Source organism: Falco punctatus, assembly GCF_963210335.1.
Source record: "Falco punctatus genome assembly, chromosome: 12".
Taxonomy (NCBI): domain Eukaryota; kingdom Metazoa; phylum Chordata; class Aves; order Falconiformes; family Falconidae; genus Falco; species Falco punctatus.
The window spans coordinates 5081701-5102431 of NC_137592.1; the positions used below are offsets into that span (position 1 = coordinate 5081701).

The window sequence follows — 20731 nt, forward strand, 5'->3', positions numbered from 1 at the left end:
CTTCCTCTTCTCTGGTAAAATAAAGCTTCTGCTTCTCTCTGCTGCTCTATCTTTCTTTTGGGACACAGTTAAGTATAAGCAACTACAGTCTTTGAAGTCTTTCCTCTTCTACACTGGGAAAAATTAAGCCTTCAAATGAATTGTAATAGCAACATCCCAAATGAAAACAAGGGGCACTGTCTCCGCCAGCATTGCTTTCATAGTGACATAGCTATGCTGACATAGATCTGCTGATAGACATCAATAGATACACTATATCTTGTAAATCGCAGCTTGTACTGGAGTAATTTAGCTCAATTATGTTTTAATATAACACTTGCTTTGTTTAACGGCCTCGCATCTTAATGGCATTTGCCACAAACAGGAGCCAACTACCTCCAGTCTAGACAAGAGGTCTGCTACCCAGGAGGGTGCCATTACTCCAGGTGAAAATACAGCTGCACTGTCACAGCCTGCTCCTCACCAAGTGCCTGTCAACTGAGGAATTTACACAGACTATCTTCCAGTAGCTTCATTAGTTACTCAAAGTTAGCTCAACTCTTTCTACAAAGTGCTGAACCACACCATACAATCCCACCCAAGGCTGCTCCTCAGTACTGTGACCCTTACTTTTTGAACTGGCTCTTGCTCTCTGCAGAGCTGTGTTCCGGCATGTTCTGACATGCACAGAAGTGGCTAGGCAGCTGGGCACTACTAGCATCGCAAGCAGATTACCACAGTAACACCTAGGTGAGTTGAATGAGGTGGGCCACTGCTAGCTCTTCAAAGCATTTCTCAGGGCATCCCTACTGAACAAGAATGATCACTTATTTTTGAAGACGACATTCACTACCACAGAGGCTAAGAAACACTAACGCATCATATAAAGCCATGCCAATACAAACCCAACCAACCAAAAGAAAAAAAATCAAAAATCAACTACATGCTACATTACATAGCAGCACTGCTTAGGCTGCCAGTTCCTGAAGATATCACTTACTTTATTGTTCCACATTCTTTAATTGCCTAACTCAGCAGAGTTATGGCTAGCTACTTGGGCTTCTGGGCACCATAGGATAAATATTTAATGGTACCAGTAGCTCTAACACAACAGGTGAACCCAACCTCCAGGCTTTTCCTGGTTATCATAATGGGGGCTTCGTGTCCTTCTCTCCCACCCCACTCTATTCCCTTCACTTCTTTTGTGTCTCACCCAACAAGTTGCATTCTCAGTGAATGATTTTGCAGGAGGGGGAGAGGGGAAGTAAAACAAATATAAAAACACACCAGCAAATACAGTATGAATATTTTAGTATTTATGCAAAGCTGTAAGGGTTTTTGGGAATTACAACATGCCCTTCCTGCCAAGGACCTTCAATTTAATTCATACAAGCTGTAGTATGTAAGGTGAGAGTCAATGTAAGTGAAAAGCAAGAGAACACTGCAGTGAGAGATTATAAAGCACCCTAAAGCTTTCACTGGAGCAGGGGGAAGACCAGGACATTTAAAATCCTTTCAAGCTGAGGTATTACACGAGATATTATATCCCTACCTGCACCATTTCCAAGGTGGTTTTTATCCATTTGTTTTTAGGTACATATGCATTTCAGACTGAACTTCAAAAAATGGAACTCTGCAGTAAAAAGACTTATAGACTTACTATAGCAATGCAACACCTACACAAGATTTCTTGGTTAGGTTAGACAGGTGAGAAGAAAAGTAGGGCAAAATGCTTCATAAACTTTTATTTTCGTAATTCTGAGACTATTCATCTTTGAGAAGTGTAATGGTTATGCAAATTCATACAGGTGTCCACCTAAAATTGCTAGTTTCAGAACTCACATACCTTAATTTTGCAATGATATATGCAAACAAATGCTGTTGTTGGTGTGTCAGTGGATAATACAGGATCTTTGCACCCAGATGGAGAAGTATCATAGTCAAAGTGTTTACATGAACTGAATGAAGGCCGGGGAAAAGATGGCAATTTCATTTCAAATACATCTAGGGCTTTCTCATTAGGCCATGAAACTCACAGGTATTAATCACGAAAATAGATGTTCCTTGCCCCTAGGTGCGACACAGTTCTTACACAAGAGAAATGACCAATACAACTCTTTCTCTGATCAAATTACCGAAGATGAAATGAATTTTAAAACAATATCCCAGGTGGATTTTGCATTTAGCTACTTAAGAAGAGACTTTGTAAGGACCCCCATTTACTACTTTGAAAAGCAAAGGCAGTTGTTGCCAATAATTAAGGCACAATCTTGCTCATGTCTCACCTTAAAGGCGCTGGAGCTGAAGAGCCTATGGATAATAGCCAGCTGCCCTATTGTACCTCGCACTTTGCTTTGAAACAGAAGTAAAACTAGGTAAGTTACATGGATTCTTTCATCAGCACTATTGTGCTGACCTATTATAGAAAAACACAAAACAAATGTTTCGCCTATTGTCATTTAAAAAAATTGATAGAACTAATCCTACAGATGCGTACTTACCTATATGCTATATGTAATCTCAGTAAAATAATAAAAAAAAATATCACTGAAAGGCAGATGTTTAATTAGCTCTAGACCCACAATTTAATAGGATTTCATTTAGGTTGGGCTTCTCACGAGTATAAAATGAAGCGTGTGATGTATATTTGCAGGATTAAGGCTTGTGGGCTGATTGCCAGACCTACACTAAAGCTCCACTGGGGTTGTGTGCAGCCAGAGCTGCTCACACACACGCTGCACCCTCCAGCAGCAGAGCCTACAGTGATACAAATCTTTTGTGCCATTTGGCTGCCTCTGTGGCCGCTTCCTCTACTCCACTTTAGCCAGCCCAGGACATTTAAAAAAAATAATCACAACTCTCATTCCAAAAATATCAGAGGATTGGTTTAAAAAGCATGACATTAGCAGCCAGTTAAGAAAAGAGGGTATCTTTTCTACCAGAACTGTACCTTCTGAACTCTTTTGAAGTCTCAGTCAATGGAGCCATGTCATGTTTAGGACACATTTTCAGGCTTCCCTTCACAATGCCAGCAGGGCTAGAGAGTTTGTAACAACAGCTCTGAATTTCAGAAACCTCATTGTTCCAAGAACTGGTGCTTCAGTATGAAAAAACCCACTAAACCAAAAAAAATCCCCACACATGGTTGGAAGTAAGATCATGAGCAAAAGCGCTACTGTTCTTTAACTCAGACTACAGAAATGCAACCTTTCCAGCCCCTCTCAATTAGCACTGCTCTTGGCCTACCTTTCTCCGCACCACGTGGTACACCCCTGTCCTCTTCACTGCACCTAGAACTGGCATTGGTCAAATCCCACAGTAAGACATCTAAAGAGTCTGACTGTCAATGTGAAAGCTTTTCTGCAGACTTAGGTTCTTGAACCTACTTATACTAGTGTGCGACAAGTTCCTGTGACACTGTAAGGGAGGCAGGGTGGACCTTCAGCACACCAGCTTAGGCTTCAACTGGTCTGGAATCACAGTTACATTAGCTACAGCCCAACAAAATCAAAGCCACCAGTATTCAAGTGTCCAGAGCAATTATTTGCCTTGAAGAATGTTTTCAGTTTCTAAAAAGCATAGAAATAAGCTCGTCTTTCAGACGTGCCACAGTAAAACAGCAGAGCTAGTGACAGCAATCTGCTCAAATTTACCTCAATGTAATTGACAATAGCTTTTGGCACATCTGACAAATGCAAGAGGGATGGTGTTTTAAAACCACATCTGAAGTTCCCAGTGCAAGGGTTGTTATATGAACATCTTCGTAATTACAACAGAACTATTACGTTTTATATTCAAGTAAGCCTCAATGAAGTGGCAATTCTGTGTAACATGATTAATACCCAACAATCAAGAGTTTCTTGCTAATCTGTGTCCACATAGCAAAGCCTGTAAACCTAAGCAGCACTGAGTGAACTTGGAGCTTTGATGGAAGATCTTCAGGACACTGAGAACTTGATCCACGTCCCTCAGAAATCTTACAGCTTTTTTTTTTTTTTTCCCCCCTTTTCTTTTTTTAAGCTGACCCCAGCAAACTCTGGCCCTGGAAGTGCTGCAGGCAGCCATAACTAAGTTCGGTAGGTAGCTCTTCCTGCAGCAGAAGTGACCCAATGCAGTACCAAGAATTTCCTAGAACAACATAGGGATCACTGGGCTATTCAGCTAAGGGTCCAACCACTATCAAGATTCGTAAGTAACAACAAAACCAAAGTGATGGCAATTTACACGCACTTGAGTCCAGATAATTCAGGCAAATTCCAGCTTCCATGATTAGATTGTACTGTTTCCAAATTACCATTGTAATCAGAAACGTGTTTCTTCCTGAAGTGTGGTAAAGCCTCACTCTGCACCATTAATCAGCTGCATGTTTAGGTGTTAGGTGACAATCAATCTATGCCATTTGTAGTGTGTTACAGGACTAAAAGGCGTTCTATAAATGAAGAAATTATCACTAAAAAAAAAAGGAGTAGTGGCAACAGCACTGAGGGGAATGTTTTGTGTGTGGTCTTCTTCTCATTACTGTTTTCTCCCAACTTAAAACAAGAAAATAGTTAAAAGAAAATCAAGAGTGAAGGAGGAAGTACAGGGGAATTACAACTCTGAAGTGTTCCAAATAAGAAAAAAAAATAATATGGAAAACTGTACCAAAAGGAGTACATGAAATTAAACTCTGAACTTTTATAGACAATCTACAAGAGCAAACTGTATGATCTACAAAATAATTAATTCTAAAGCTAATTCATATGCCTATAAAGCACTAAAATATAAAGTGGCTACTCCTGAGGGTTCTCCATTTTTGTTAACTTTTTAACTAAAGACAAAAATTTTAAAGGCATATTAAAATTATTATCTATCACTAAATTACATAGTATACAAATGTAAATGTGATCACACCACACTTAAACTCTTATAACAATAAACTATTCTGTTTTCTTCCCCCGACATTTACAAAATTCATTTGGAGGAGTAGGATATACCTTACAGAGATTAGTGATAAATCATGTATTTTTAATGAATATCAATAGGAGAAACCCCAGGACATAGCCCACCATCTAATTTGATTAAACTGTGCTTAAGGCAACACCACCTCTCTGGCTGGGGAATAGCACTATAATGACTTTGTGAGCATTATTGCAGGCTGTTTTAATGATTTAATGAACTGCCTCTATATTTAGTTCAATAGCCTTAAAATGATTAGTGTTTAAGAAAAATTAGCTCAGTTTGATCTGATTCTATTTGATAGTAAGTTTAAATAACCTAACCCTTCAAAACACAGTGGAAAAAAATTCCTAGAATCACAGCCAGCTAACTGCTAGAAAACATTATGGCAATCATTAATAACAGTTCATTTATGTTTAGCTACAGCATATGGAATGACATATTCATCCCCCAAGATGGGACACAGTAGCATACATTAAGTTGTATTGTATAATTTTTCTATATTTTTGATGTGAAAGATGTATCAAGAAAGAGCCTCCTGTGTGCCCATGTAATGCAAAAACCAATTATTCCTCCATCAACAGTACCACTTAAGAATTTTAACCTGTGAGTCCAGAGTATGGTTCTGCTTCTCAGTGAGATGCATGAAGAACTGATAATTACCAAGGCAGGAAGATGAAACGTTGGCTGAGGCTCTGCCGCTCTCAGATGTAGCGGTAGAAGCAAGGTTACGAACCTGGAACTGCTCTAGGAAGGGGCAGCATGGCTTCAGAGGTAGATTTGCAAATAGAATTTGCAATCTACCATGGCTGACAGCTATGTGTATGACTAGTGTATAACGGTTATTGGGGAGCATGCTACAAAAGTATCTTTTGTTTACATTTCCTGCATGTTCCAGAAAAGAAAAAAGTTACCAGAACACATTACCATTCACACAAAAGCAAAAAGCTGGGAACTCTGTGAAAAAGGAAGCTAAGTTTATTATACAAGTATATTTTATTTCTGTGCTATTACTTCTATGGCCGCTACTATACAGCACTATCTAGACACTGGAGAACTGCATTGGGATTCCGGAGACCCAAACTATGCTTGATGGCATTAGTCAGTGTTGGCAAGTTTGAAAACACTCAAGCCATGAATGCAGCACAACCCTGTTGCCAAGAAAGGAAAACACAAAAAAAGCCATAATGTTAAAAATGCAGTTTCCAATAGGTGGCTTATGAAGTACTAAACTAAATTGTAGCTGCATTGCAGCAGCTGATTTTCTGGAAGAATGAAGGCAGAAACCATCTACTCTGCAGGGTCTTCCTTGCTTTTAGCCTGTGTAGACACAGCGTGATCCAATTCCAAGCCAGACTGGGTGTATCACATTAGCACCCTCCCTTACACCAAAGGGCTAGAAGCAAGACCACAAATGTCCAAAACTGCAAGATGCTACGCAAATTCAAAAGCAGCCACCCAATCCAACCAGGAATCAAATCTAGGTGTGGAATTCCTCTCAAGAAACAGCACTAGCAAGCAGATTCTTAGCAGTTTGTAACAGATACCTGAGGGGAAATCCCAAGTACAAGCTAAAACGATACCTATGCAAGATACTCACAGATCTTGTATTCTGTTTTTACACTTCCCTTTTCCAGCTGTGTTTCTAGCACTATAATTATGACTAAAAACCAAAGGGCCAGTTCATAAGCAGTTCACCTGTCATTTAAAGTGAACTCAAATTTAATAGGCAGCAAGCTCCCTTCTCTGCCCCCACTGAAAAAGTGCAAATAAATATATGTCGCCTACCAACCCACTGTAGTAGCTGGCAAGTTGCAACAGTAAATCCAGGAGCTGATCCCATCACCCCAATGAACAAGTCTCAGTGCCCCTTGGCAAGAGACAACACCAGGGAAGTTGTAAGTACAGGAGTTAAATTTACTGAGGGGTAATTTCTTGGTGGGATTTATCTGTATAAACAGAGTTAGGGTATATCCAGGACCATTATATTGCCTTTGCCTATGGTTATTGCCTCCTGTCTTGGTGCCTGTTCCTGATTTCCACCCATCCACCAGGAACAGCAGGCCACGTTCTCCCCCAGGCTGGGTTTCCAAGTTATTTCATCTCGTCTCCTTGTTCCTACAGTGCCTTTTCCCACCCCTCTGATTTCTACCAGGTTGGTTGCTTTGTGTGTTCAGTAGGGACTTTCCAATGTTTCTGTCCAGCCTGTAGCAGTATCTGGGCCTACTGCTTTCTTTCCAGACTGACAGGACTGACCAAGATCTTTTCCTGATAGATTTGATTTATACTGGTATTTGGTTTTTATTCTGACAAGCATCCCTCAAGATGAGCAGAACTTCTATTTTTCAAGAAGTTCCAGCTTTTTTAATTTTTATTTTGTTCCAACCTAGAATAAGAAAAACAAGTAACATTCTATGGAAGTGACATTTGGTGAGAAATTGTGGCTACCCACATGTGCCATTTTAATGTGAATTATTGTCAACAATTATTGTATAGTTGATAAAATACTTTATAATATTGTATACTTGAACTCACATCTTGGTAGATTAATACGATTACTTTCATTCTGCTTTGAAACACATCAAACAGTTCAATAAGGCATACATTGTCCAAATAACTCGTACTATTAAAACACTGAAAAATTGAGTTAATTTTCTCTCTTCCTGTCAAAAGCTAGTCAGCTTGACAGTCCCATGAAACATTTTGATTTCCACTAAACTGCATTTTCTAACAGAAAACTGTTCCATAAAAAAAAAAAAAGTCAGCCAGCTCTAATGTGCCTGAAGTCTATGCAATTAAAAAAGTTTCTAAATATAGCTTTAATCATGGCCGACCCCAATCTTCTCAGAAGTCCTTGCCCTCTAGGCCATCCCAAAGGGATGGGAACATCCAGTAACAAGCCAAAAGTCTCATGACAGTGTATTGACCCCATTTGATATTTATCTCTAGCCATTTGTGAGAGCTTCCCATGAGCTTAATTAAGCTCATTCATTTCCACAAATTGTGGCATCCTAGAAAATATCAGGCTTTCCTTTGATAGATGAGATTCAAATGTTCAAAGTCTTATGGGAGGCTAGGTGTCTCTCAGGCTATTTGACAGAGTAGTTCATGAAACAACTTATCTAGTCCCTCCCCTCTAATGTGGAAGTGAAATACACATAGGATTTTATCCAGTCCAATGCAGACCACAGCAAAAAGCCACTTGCTACAAACTTTGAAAAACCATACACATACATTAGGGAGGAAGCTATACCCTTTAAGAACAGGAGCAGTGCTGCGCAGCCACAAAATTATTCCCATCCTTTAAGGGGATATTTAGAAGGAAAGACTCTTGCATCAAGAAGAAAAGATTTGAGAAGCAAACAGGGTGAGTGTTTCTACACTGGCGTTTGGCTCTAAGTAGTTTTTCCTACATTATATTTTTCTATTTGTGCTATATCTGACTGCCTTTAGCAAAGCTGTTTTGTGAAACAAAGCCCATTTGAGGGGACACTGTAACGGTTTTCCACTATGCAAAATGCTGCTGCAAAGATTCACTAATTTTATTCAACACAGAGAAGACCAGGAATAATGGACTTGGATTCCTACACATCAAGTAAAGATAGCCAAACGTGAACAGATGAAAGCAGGAAGACTTAGTTTTTATCATAATGGTTTTAAAAGGGAAGCCAGACAAGCTTCTCTCTCAAATAACAGGTAAAATTGATCCCATCTCAGGGCAAAATAACATGCTAGCAAATCCCTCAGAGTTGCTTCAAGCTGGGTTTTTGTTGTTGTTTGGGTTGTGGGGTTTTTAATATAAGAAAATCCATGCTAACTGCAGGCTGGAAAAAGCACACCTTAGTATCCCATAAAAATCTCTTCCTAATATTAAACATAAGCAGAAAAAAAAATCTTTTCCTAACACAATAACCCCCCCCCCCCCCCCCCCGATAACCTAGCTTTCATTTATTTTACACCAAAGTGTTCAAGCACAAGGTATAAGCTTAAAACTTGTCCATTACATGATTTTTCTCCCACAAATGTTTTCCTTTACAAAGCTGCTTCAGTCTAGTGTGTGCTCTCTTGAAGACCAGTGCTAATATAATAATATTTTCCTTTCTTGCACATATTTAAGCACTTCATTTATTTAGGAATCATGGTTCATAATTCCTATGATATTGTAATTACTCCCTACCAAGGAGTTCAGGCACTTCATGTAAAGGAGAAGCATTTGGTCCCTACACTAGTTCCATCGTTCCCTATTTATCCAGCTCATTTAACACCTTTTTTACTGTTTTATGCATATTGAACACCAGTATCACCTCAGCTGTGCTACCACAGCTACACCACATCTAACTTGAAAAAAAATTTCATCTTGGGGTCTTTCAGTTCATCCAGCACCTCAAATGAAAGTTTTCTTCCCCCTCCTTGTATTCAATCATGAAATATCTTATTGCTATAGCACACATACAGTTTTCTGTTCTCTCCAGTACACAGAAGCGTAGGATTTTCAGTGCTTACATTGTTCTGGGGTTACAGTGAGTCCATTTACCAAATTGTTTGCCTGAAACAGACAGCTACTGCACAGGTATCAAAGCATTTGATTACTGGAAAGCTTTGTTTTCCAGTCAGCAAGAAATGAATGTATTTAAAATGTTCCCCTAAACACCATTTTTTCTAGCGCAGAACATCATACAAGACTTCTATGAGAAGTCCATCTGTAGAAGCCAAACTTCTGGAAAAGTTGAGATGTATAGTCTTTCACAGAGAGTTCTGAATAATTAACTTTTCTTAGACCACCAACACTATATCATGGACTGTTTCCTAACGGTAGCTTCTGTACCCTATAAAAAGCAAATAGGGTTTGAAAGAGTAACTACATCTATCCAGTTGCAGTGGAGCATGTGGAAAGGACACCAAAACAGACTTTCTGAAGAACATACTTCTGAGGTCCATGAGAACATCCCATAGCACAGAGAAGTGGCAGTTCACTAAGTAAAAAATGTCACCTCTCCCTCCTTGCCTGCAATCCTCTGTCAAGCCCCAAAACCTAAGGTCAGAACATAAATCAAAACAGAGCATCTTGCACACTCTACTAGATAGTACAGTACGACATACAAAACCTTTTCCAAGTGACACGCATTTCTTTTGTGTTTGGTGCCACTGTTAAGTCTCTTTTCCTGCAGGAGTTAAAATAAGTCATCTTCTGTAGCCAAAGCAGCCGTTTTTCTTTAATGTTTCCTCTTTCTAGACAAAGCTTGCCTGGAAAAGTGTAATGGATATAAACCAGCCCATCTTAGATTTTATACTTTGCTACACATTTATTATTGGACTTCACAAATTTAAAGTGGCAAGATAAGACATTTCACATAAATGAAGGTATCTGCGGATGAAGCTGTCTAAAAATCACCAAAGTAGTCAGTCAATGAGTACTGAACAGCTTCAAGGAAACTCAGCCACAAGGATCCATTTACACAGATACTGATGCCCTGAAGTCTAAAAGAGTGGCTGGTTTGTTGTTGGTTTTTGGTTTGTTGGTTGGTTGGTGTTTTCTGGTTGTTTTTTTTTTTTTTTTAAGAAACATTTGTTGCTTTGTTTTGGCTTTTCCCTCCCCAATTATCCATGTATTTCAGGACACAACATGGGTGCAGCAGATTAAATCAGTACTGAAGGGAAAGGGGTGAGAAACAGAGCAAGAAAGAAGCAGTTTTGCTTCTCCATATCTTGGCCCCATACCTACAAAAATAAATGGCTTGTGGACAGCTAACGTAAGGTCAGCAAAGCTTCCACTATTAAGCAGTTGCAGCTGGTAGGGATTTCCTAATTCCCCACTTACAGGAGTCTATCAAATTACTTGTTTAAATTCATGCAGATCTGGGATTCAAGATACAGATTTTAGAACAGCAGCCACCAAAAAATAATACTGCACCATAAAACCAGAAATCCTAACTCAAGCTGTAAGTTAAATTATAACAGCAATACCTCCAAAAACTGTGCTTCCTATATTATGCTTTTAGGCACAAGGCATGCACACACAGAAGTTGTCAAAAGCTGAAAAAAAAAAAAAATGAGCACCAACCTTATTCTGTCAACGCTGACCTATTTTGTTCAGGTCTAACAGCTCAAAAAGCTACAAATTTGGTGAAATGTGGATTGTAAAACTATAACACTCCTCAATTACTTTTTGTTGGCCAGACAGGCAAACCTGTCATTTGACAACGCATCATGATCCAAGATAGTAAACTTTATCACTCAGGGGTCATGAGAAAATGGCCACAGGTACAGCTTGCTAACCTTCACTAGGTAATTTTTCACAGTTATCATCCAAAAAAGCGTAAAAGCATAGAAGATACGTTATCTTTGAGCTCAGTTTATTGTAACATGGGTGAGATTCCCTATAAAACCACTTACTAAGTAACTGTTGTGTGTTCTTCAACACAGAAAGTCAAATCAGTAAAACATCTTGACAGCGTGTCAGGAATAAGACTACATCTCTCCTTTCAGAGACTCACACATTATTTATCATGCTGCTCTGGGTTGCCTTTCCTTACCACCCACCACTAACTCCAAAAGCACTTCCCTACTTAATTTCTTACTTACTACAATATTTGCTCCAATACTTGAAGCCAAAGCTTGGTCTGCGTTTTCCCAAATAACAAGAATCCTTTGGAGTTTTGCTCTTACCTGCGAGATAAGTAGACACTTGACCAGAAAATGTTGGCTTACGTTCACCTTCTGCGTGGTATAGGATGAGTAGTTCCTGTAAGGGAGTTTGAAGATCAGCTTAAATTCTCTTAATTTTCCTAATAAAATTTTGTCCTAGTAAAGTTTTGCACTACATTCATTGCAGGTACAAGCTCAAAGACTGGTTTCAGAGCTCCCTGGCTTTCCCTCTCAAGGATTTTGGGTTTCTTTCCTCCCCTTTAAATGAAAGCAAGGTCTACTGGACTATGGTTTCAAGCGAAGCACGTCCAGCAGCCCACGTGGAAGTTCACAGCCAAGTTGACATGCAAATCTTAATACCAGATTTGAACTCTGTACAGAATCAAACTCAAGTTTAGTATCAAAACCTCTCATGCCAATTCTTACTTAAACTGGAGTCCATTACACTGCTGGGAAAAGTTATCCCTTGTGTCATCCAAAGACTTTAACACAAATAAGGACGAGGTACCCAAAACTTCTTTTGGGAACCACAAAATTATTATGGGCTGAAAAGTATCATTACCAGCTTGAATTAAAACAGGAAAACCTTAGCAGAGTGCTGCGTACCCAGTTTCCTCTAAAACTGGGCAGACACAGCATTCATTAATATTATTGAAGAAATCATAACTTTGTCCCTCATCTGGATTAGCCAGAGCATGGCGGTGACAAAACAGAAACAACTGTCATCCTGCCAACTTCATAGTGAAGTCAGTTAAAGGACCTGTAATACGAAATGCTGAGTTCTCACAAATCTGTTTGGTTAAACATGAGCTGGGCAAGCTTGGCCCCCAATTGAAGCATTTTCCCGGTACAATAGCTTGTCCTTAGATTACTTATTTCTTGTTAATCTAAGTCTGTTCCTCTCAGGAGTTAGATCCCTGCATTTATGCAGCACCTGGTTGCTGTTATATTCTTCCTAGTACTGTGAACTAGCAGAAGTTTTAGATACTTTTCAGTTTCCTGATCACCAGGTTGTTGGGTTTCTTTTTTGTTTGTTTGGGGTTTTTTTTGTTGTTTCTTTTTTTTGTTGTTGTTGGGGTTTTTTAACTTCCCTAGGTCTTTGAGACAGGTTTGGAACAATATAGATCTTTCACCATGTGATTAAAGTCTTACCAAAATGACTTTGATTACTTGGATTTATCATTGATAGCAGAGCTCCAGAAATTAAAACTTATTCCATGCTATCCCAAAAATTATTATTCCTGACTGTTTGTATGGCACTTCAGCCTCTCAGTTTATGACCTGATTAATACCTCCCTACAGTCACAGCAAGCTCCTTCCCTCCTCCTTTGCATTTTGGAATTAGGTCTGACCATAGGGCAGCGGCAAACACAAGAATCTACATAAATAGACACTGTGTGCAAGGCTCCTATTCTGAAATAACTGAACTGCACAGTTCTCTGGACCCCAGCATGTGTATGTGTAAATTACATATTCCCAGGAACTTTAAAGCCAACAGCAAATTCAAGCAGTCAAAACCATCTCAGAGATGCCAAGCTACAGCTCAATAAAACAATTACAGAAGCAGCTGCACAGTTTCAAACTCACTATCATTTTCAGAACAGAATCATCAGTAATAAGGGGAACTGTTCAAAGAGCAGCCAAAAGCTTCACTGGTTTCCAGTGACACAGAAAACGTTGTTAAAACCAGAGTGAGCATGAGGAGATGGGACAGATCTTTGGGAAAAACATAAGGAGCCTGACTTGCCCAAGAACCAGGTGATGTGCTTCGCATCAAGTGTGCCAGTCATTCCGCTAGCGCCTACTCATTTCTTACACACATCCCTTAGCGCACTGCAGGATCAAGGCAAGAGCACTCAGCTACTCATATGTCTCAATAATACACGTGATGGGCAAGTTACAATACTAAAGAGGAGGACCAGGAACAAACAGTTGCTATGCAATAACAAGTCTCATTTGAGAATGCTTCCATTTGTTCTTGTACCAACCTAATTTCGGGTTAGTCCATAAATAATTCATTACCCAATTTCTATTTCATGGTGTGTGAAGATAATTTATAGTTTGTTGTTTGGGTGTTTGTTGGTTGGTTTCGGTTGTTGTTTTTTTTTTTGAACAGCTGAATATCTTACACTCCCTCCCACCTGCACAAACATACTCCAAATACAGCAACATTTCTTACTACAGCATTTTATTTTCCAAAAGGCCACTAATAATAGATTCCTAATATAAGGCCATAGGAATAAATTAGCATTTATCTTAGGAGACCTACTAACTTGCAGTGGAGTAAAACCATGCCCAAAGCACACACTCGTGCATCATCTGATCCAAAACAAAACTGCAACCTTTATATTTAAATCCTTCTGTAGTCAACCCTAAGGAGCACCATTTGGAGTACAAGTAGAGTAGTACAAGACAATCATGAAATGGAAGAATTCCCCACCCCAGACAGCAGTCCTGAAAATGGTCATGCTACGTGTACGGGAATATGTTTGCAGGCAGAATCCCAACAAACGTATACTCAGTCACTTAATAAAAGAAGCAGACTGACCACCTTGCCTCTGCATTTTCTGTCCAACTTCTAACCTTGTTTTTAATCCTTTTGCCATTGTTTTGCTTAGTGTGTTATTTGCAAATTTTTATCTGCTCACATTTTATGTTGAGCTGATGATGAGTACGGATTATACTTAGCAGATTCCTTCCTTATATTTAGAGCTACTCTTCGATAGTCCATTGTTCTGTTCCTCCTATTCATTTACACTTAATCTTTTTCAAATACCCAGGTCCAAGTCCCCATAAGAGTATGTCTACACTAGCAATTTAAAGCATAACGAGCTTGAGTACTTGATGCAAATATTTAATTCCAAATTAACCTCCCACCCTGGCTAAGTAGAGATATGAGGAGCTCAGAAGCAAGTGCTTCAGGCCAATGATTTTCTTCTGTTGCCATGAGAAATTTGTCAGTGTAAACACTGTCTAATTCTCTGCAGCTTAGTGATTACTTACACATTTGTTGAATAAGTCGTACCTAGTAGTGCCTTGCACCCACTTTCCTCAAATATAAATGATTACAGGAGGTGACTGGCACTGCAGGAAGATCATTGAAATTTTTTGTTTGTTTTAAAACTAAATTATTTTAAAGCAGCTGTAGGGATGGCCATAAAACTACATACTTCAAAAGATCTGACCCCTTAACCTGTTTGTTGTGCTGGTGTCTTCTGATTATACCTTCTAGCATGAGAAATGCGTTTATCCCAACCCTAACCACTGGACTACACCTAAATTAGATATTAAGGTATAAAAGACAGAATCTTGATTGAAAAAACAGCATCTTTTTAGCACTTGGTAACTAAAATAATCTATAATTTTAGGGCAGATAAAAGTCGTAATTTTTATTTGCATTAGTTGGATAAAGTGAATTCCAAAGAGAAAGAAATGATTCTTTAGGCAAAAGAAAAACCTATATAACTTCAGAGTTTGGGGTTTTTTGTTGGGGTTTTTTTTAAATGCAGTTCCTATGTTTGCTTCCCCCTAGTCAATCCAAAACATTAACGGTAAAGCATATTAATTACCATGTACAGGAAGACTTTACCTAATCATATGGACTCTAACAAGTATTTTCTTCACTAGAGCAAATAAAAATATTACAAATACCTGTGAGAGGCAGAGTAAAATTTGATTATAATCAGAAGTTATCAGCACCAGTTTGAACCTGTTTGTTAACAGGTTTAATCCTTAAGTGCTCAGGCAAACTCAGAAGTGAATATCTTGGTTGACATCTCTTAACACAGATGCTCAAAATCAACATCTTCCTTTATTTGCCAGGGCAAATTCCCAGGGTATCAGTAGTTTCTCAGTTTCTAGAGGTGCTTCTAGATTAGCTATACATAAGGGTTTGTCTTTTCAAGAATTTTTTATAAGAAAGCACAGTTTGCCCAGCTATTACTTGGCAACTCTACATATGCCAGATCAAAGTACAAAATCAGTTGTAGTAAATCTTATACTAGACTGGCAGGACTTTGTCATGTATGTATTTTCATGGATATATTAAGAACTTTGTTCTACATTATATTTAACAGACAACTGGGCAGGGGTATATATTCTCATACACAGCGAGTGTGCACGTAACTATGCGGCGTGCATTTTCATCAATGAATAAAAGCTTTGGGTAAACCTTAGGTGAGATAGATAAAACCTCTGTCCACAAAATAAGAGATTAAATTAGTTTGCAAATCACTTCTGATGTTTAATATTCTATCTGTTGTATTTGCATTGGCTAAGATTTTTTTAACTTGAGCAATTTCTGCTCTACCTAAATGACATGTCTAACTATAACACTTATTTTATGACTTATTTTTCATTTGTCTGAAAAAGCAAGAATGCCCCCTTTTGACAATTCCATATATTTCCCCTATAAGGCCAGGAGAGGGAGTAGTAGGTTGTATTTTTCCCCAGAAAAATCAACACTCTGGATGCCCAGTATTATATTCAGTTCCCCAGCAGACAGATTGCATCCTCTGTTCATTATTCTTTTTAAAAGACCACAGAGATGATTGGGGGTTTTTTTGGCCAAGAAAACCTGAACTTCGAGATAAAAGCATCTGCCACAAGAAAGTTTCTGACAGGAACTACACACTTTGCAAAAAATGAGTAAATCTTACACATTGATGGATGGAAAGATATGCAGGTGTCTACTCAGATTAATCTGTGCAAGCTCTGTACTCACCCTGCTGAAGGTACAACATAAAACCAGATGACCTGCAAACATGTAATTGTGCAGATGCTGGCCAAAACGTGATATTAAGGTAAAATAAAAACAGATCCTGCTACTCTTCTGCCTCTAGCTATACAAATTCTAGTTAAAAAAAAAAAGGCAAAATACATATTTTTATAGATTCCCACCCAAATTTTGAGGCTTTTGTACTACTGCTGATGGAAAGCAAAGACTTTGCATATACTTTTGCTTCAAGTTCATCTGCAGTGAAACCTGAAACATACCCTATAATTTTTCAAGAATTCTGAAAGATTCACCACCAGATCTTAACCAATTTAAATTCCTGTGTTTGTAAGCTAGTCTTTGCGAGCTCTCTAGAGAGATACTGCTGAATGACTTGGTCTTCCAGAAGGTGACTCAGAAAGGAAGGAAAAAACCCCAAAAGGCTAAAAAACTTACTTGTGTATTTTCCAGCTCTTCCAAAGGGCTATTATCTCAGTCTGAAAAACAAAAGGGAAAAAGCCCAAAAATGAAATCATAGAATGTATCAAACAAGGTATTTCCAAGAGAGACACAAACAACATGATAGAAGGCACTAGTCTGATACCAGTTTATGGTTATTGTCCCCCACATCTCAGACAGCAGAACTAGAAGCAGAATAGCTGCACAGGCTTGGACCAGAGAATCTGCTTCTCGTGACCTCAGGGACTGCCCAAGTGACTGACAAGCTGAGAGAGGAATTAGTTAGGCAAGCCACCCACAGAGAGCAATGCCACTTTCGATCTCTCACACTGAAATTGAGTATTAGCAGTTTTGAGGGTGCTGGGCTTTGAATCCTCATCCACACTCCTGGATTCTGTTTCTCTAGCTCATCTAAGGAACTCCTTGTACCTGTCTGATCCTGAAAAACAGAGATGACTGTACTGTTCTTGATACTCCTAAGTCACCCTACATAATAACTAAGTATTAGCTGAAATTGTAGCTTCCTCCTCCAAGAGGCAAAGGTGCTTATGATACTTGATGTACAATATACAACAGTTATGACAATCGCAAAATATCTTACTCAGCTGAAAAAGCACAAGTGTCATTCGATGCTGCTGGCTTAGCAACTGAAATGACAGTTTGGTGGCAAATCTCAGGTCAAACCTGGGAGAAAAGTTTTTACCTGACCAAATAAGGAAGTTTTAAAAAAACACCTAAAATCACACATGCACAAAGTTAACCTACATCTGTCAAAGAAAGAACATCATAGAATTCTGCAGTATACTTCTGCAAAAGAAAACTCTTTCTTTCATGAAAGATCCTTTCTGCATGAGAGTGAAAAAATAATTTGACTGATTTCCAACTTCAAGTTTTGGACCATCAGATAAGTTTCCTCTAACAGCACTCAGTTACTGGGTTTAGAGCACTTACTAAGAGTCACTGTGGCTTGTTGAAATCCAGCTACCTCATTTTCAAAGAGCTGTATGGGTATTTAGCCACATACCTCCTATTAAAGCTACATTGTGTTAAAAAGAGGCATCCTGTGTCTTAACTACTACAGTGCCTTGAGAAATTTTAAGAAGCTACATTCACATTACATTCTCCCCTCTTCCATGAACTAGAGGAAGGAATCTTCCTTCTCAAACAATATTGCTTGCAAACTAAGATTTCACACATTGCATTAGCAGCATTCACTACTAGTAGAGGCCTTACCCATTTAAAAATTACAGTCTTCACAGTGCTACAGAAGGACTTGAGGTAGCTGCAGCTAAACTGTTTAAGTTTGACTACATATACAGATTTTCACCAGCTCAGAGTCTATCTCATTATTTTTCAGTGACAAGACCTACAAAATTAGCAACAGGAAAAACATAAAACTAAGCGATTTGTGAAGCATGGCATTGAACATGCTATTTGTGAGCTGTCACACTGAATACCTTGTGCTTTATCACTCAGCATAATTTACTTTAGTGTGATGTGACTTCACTCACATTGATATTTTTAAACTATGTTTTGCTCCCTAAATTCTTTCACAAACATTCTGAAGCATATTACACGTTACCTGCAGCAGGGAGTGTTCCAAAATAAACAAAGGTCCCCTTACATCAAAAACCAAAAGCAACTTCAAGGAAATCTTTGCCATCACTCCATCTTTTGCTTGTCCTTCCCATTTGGCAACAGCTAAAGCAGAAGCAATAAGTTTTCTAGCAGAATTTGAAGAAACAGTTCAGGTTCAAAGCGTACCACTTCAGTCTGAACTTGGCTCCATATCAAATCCTGATCCACTTAGGTAGGCTGCTCACTTCTTAGTGACTTTCACCTTTTACAGTAAAGCTATAGTTTTAAAAGTAGCCTTTCATCTTCCTTGTATTATCCAGTTTTTTAGTTGCCTACACAGCAGCAGGCTGTATTGTTTCCACTCCTGTTTAATGCTACCAAAAGTTTTGGTTTCTTCTTTTATAAGTGCAAAAGTAGTACACTCAGTTTTGTTTCCAATTTCCTAAAAGATGGCTATGATCACAGATAATAATCACTTTATGAAAGACTCAGAAAATTAATTTTCATTGTTTCAGACTTTTTCTCCCACCTCCAAGGACATTCACTGCTACACACCTCTGACCACTGTTTTCATTATTAAGCAGCTTAGTGAGGATATTACTCTGATTTAGAGAATGTTTTACTGGAAGCAAGTTCCTAAGAGCCTCTTTCCTACTACATTCAATGTGTTAAGCATTCACTATCAGCTTTGGGATTTACCAAGAATTCAGAAAAGTCTGTTCTTATTCTCCATCAAAGATTAGAAAATACAGGTATTTCTATAGTTACAATGAACTAGTTTCTGGAAATCCCTTTATCAAGAATGAATTTTGCTTCACTGAAATTAGATTTTCCTTATTGTTATTTTTAAAATTCTCAAGATCATCTAGGCAGTATTAAAGGGATTCCACTAGTGACTATGCAACCAGCATTTTCTATGCTCTTTCTTCTCCCAGGAAACTGAAGCCTTTTTTTTTTTTTTTTTTTAATCTGTTGCCGGTCAAAAAATATTCACTAGACTGAAAATCTGCTGTATACTTTCTGCAAAGCTGCAGGGCTGGAGGTAAAGGCTGAAGAGCACAGAGGTTTCTTTTCTGATCTTTTTCAAGTCCTGCACTTCACAATGGCAGGCACTCCTGAATGCTGTTAATTACAGTACATTATGAAACTAGCAATTTGAAAATCTATTCTCTGCCTAAGTAGTTGAAGGCAATTAATACTTTTTATCTTCCTATGTGCTTCATTGATGGGGTACATGAAAGGTAAAATGGAACAAATTAACTTGTAGTTTAAAAAAAACATTCAATTTATAAAGTTACAGTCCCAGGAAAGAGTTATGGCAGTCTACACATTAGTCTCTTCCTTCCCACACGATACAGAAGAATTCTACATAAGCAAAAAAAAAACCCAAAACACCAAGTTGCTGAGCTACAGGGTAAAAGTTCTAGATCTGTGTATGTCACCACTTCAGATCCAGCCTTCAGGAAAGACCTTCACTCAGAACTTACATTGTACCTCATACAATTACATAACAAGATCTGCACAGTAATGAATCCTTTGGCAAGTAGGTTCTTCCCACAGCCATGACTAGCCAGGGGTGGAGAACACACACCGCAAAACACCTAAATGCTTAATCACATCATTTATGTCTCAAAAAATTAATTTTACTTCCTGTTTCTTGCCTCAAGAAATTGTGGGTATTGAAAGAAATCCTAAAGCAAAACCAGACACAGATGTTGTCGCACTCCTGTGGATGCCACATTGAGGACAATTCTCACAGCAGCAAGGTCACAGTAGTTTCATTGCTAGAAGCTCTCAGCCCTGAGCTTAGAGCTGGACTCTTCTCTTGCTATGCTTGTCAGGCAGGTGGCCTGGAAACTCCATGGCATAGCCAGGAGGGCCACACGCAAAATAAGTCAGGTTAGAGAACACACAGAGTCACAGAAAATTCCACTTCATAAAGTATGGCACATGTAGAAAGATTTTATGCCTAATAAAAAACCCTGCAGAGGCCTCTGGAGCCTAAAGTTTATACAAGAATCATTCATCTCAGCAGCAGCACACTGAAGTGACACAGATACAGTATACTAATCACCCAAACTTCAGTGTTAACATATGATTCATGAACAAGAAGTTCAGCACACAGTACCTATTGCTTTCTAGGATCATTGCAACAAATTGTATTTATCCAAACTGTAGAGTGTATTCAGTGTTACTATTCATTTGCATTATGCAACAGTCCCCAGGAATATTACGAACCTGATGGTCATCCATCAGGAGAAGGAACCAACTATCTAACGAAAGAGATACTTGCACATATGTGAACGATCTGGCAAATTTACAGTCACATTAAGACTACAGTTATTCCTTCCACTTCCCCTTAAATGTTGCAACTGAATAACACCCCTGCCCCCAGTTCTCAGCTATCTTAAAATGGCC

General features: G+C 38.6%; 1 protein-coding gene across 3 annotated transcripts in view; it reads left to right on the forward strand.

The window, feature by feature from the left end:
* PAPOLG (poly(A) polymerase gamma) overlaps positions 1-20731 on the forward strand; it is a 65504-nt gene that overhangs the window by 19917 nt on the left and 24856 nt on the right. For all 3 annotated transcript variants that reach the window (XM_080407924.1, XM_080407925.1, XM_080407923.1), the window contains exon 1: positions 1-20731. This exon is cut by the window's left edge and continues 19917 nt beyond it; it is cut by the window's right edge. The gene's annotated coding sequence lies outside the window, so the exon portion shown is untranslated.